The sequence below is a fragment of the Cenococcum geophilum genome (genome assembly GCF_001692895.1).
Source record: "Cenococcum geophilum 1.58 unplaced genomic scaffold K441scaffold_7, whole genome shotgun sequence".
In the NCBI taxonomy this organism is placed as follows: Eukaryota; Fungi; Ascomycota; class Dothideomycetes; order Gloniales; family Gloniaceae; genus Cenococcum; species Cenococcum geophilum.
Window position 1 is genome coordinate 870,753 of NW_027137565.1, and position 1,578 is coordinate 872,330.

Below are 1,578 nucleotides of genomic sequence, written 5' to 3' on the forward strand. Positions count from 1 at the left end.
TNNNTTNNGNNNANATAGAGTATATATAAGCACTACGTAAGGCCGCGTACTTTTAGCTTAGAAGGTAGTTCCGCAAGCTATTTATTATTATACTAGCTAGCTAGCTAGCTATAGGTCTATAGATCTGCGCGCCCTATAGAATCTATTCTAAAGGGAGCTAGTAGATAACTACTTTTACTAACTATATATAATCTATACGGTTCTTAACCTAGGCTAAAGACCTTACGCACTACTATCTACGCGCTCTACTTATTAGTTATAACCTTAATCTAGAATACTATTACCTTACTAAGCCCTAATATAAATAGATTAAGGAGTATACTTTACTTTAGAATTAGCTTCTATATAAATAACTTAGATTTGGGTCTATAAAGGATTTATGAGGCGAGTGGGGTATAGAAGGCGGTTCCTTTACTTATATAGGTTAGCGCTTAATTTTAGCACGCGGGGTGAGGAGTATGATAGTAGATACTAATAAGGGGGTCTCTTCTTTACTAATAGCCCTAGGTAGTATTAAAAAGAGGCGTTAGTTGTGATGATGATAGTTAGCCGGTTACTGTGTAGTTAGTAACGTTATAGGTAACTATATATAGCGCGCTAGCATGTTTACTCTGAACCCTAGGTTTTATTAAACCGCTTAGCTTTTTAGTAAGAACTGACCTAGCCTAGCTGTATACTTTAAGATCCTTATTTAATGTAATTAAAAATAACCACATATAGTATTTAGAAGTAGTGGGGCTGGTGTACTGTGTGAGAGCTGTCGGTGATGGAGCTGAGAGCCGCGGCCTGGTGATCTTTTTGGAGAATAAGTTAGTTATATACTACCGCTACGCTATTAAGGCTGTATTACGTACTTTATAGGACCTCTATAGTANTAACAAACCTAGGCGCCAGCTCCCCTTTAGCGGAATTATAGTATACTTCTATAGTAACTTCCNCTAGACCCTACCTATTATAAAAAATAGTACCTATAGGTAGATTATAAGCGCGTCTTTAAAGCGCTCCTTTCTATAGTGCTATATATACGTCTTTTACCTTACATAGAATATACGTCTATAATGCCCTAGTCTTACTACTCCTAAGCGCTAGAAGATTGCTATATTTATAGGGCGGTTACTCTATATTAATAAGTATATTAATTTAAATAGTATAATAGGANAAGCGTAACTAGGCTATTAGTAATAGCTAGAAGGCTCTTATAACTAAGGTATTTCTAAATATAAGGCGCTAGCTTTTTACCCTAAAGCTTTTATATAATTCTACTATTCTTACGCCTAAAAATAACGCGGTTAATATACTAAATAGCCCTTTACTTACTAGTATACCTAGGCGCTAGATTAGAAGGAGAAGCTTTATAATAACCTTTATAATAACCTACGCATCTTAATAGAAGTTAAGGTAGGAGATAAAGAATATAGGTTTTATATCTATTATAAGACCACTTATAGTACGCTTAAGGGCTAAGGTAGATAGGTAAGGAGTAAAGTAACTACTAACTAGCCTAGGTTTAAAGAGTTTTAAGTAAAGGCGCTAATAATACTAATAGTCTCCTATCTAAGTAGTCTTTAACTTAAGTAC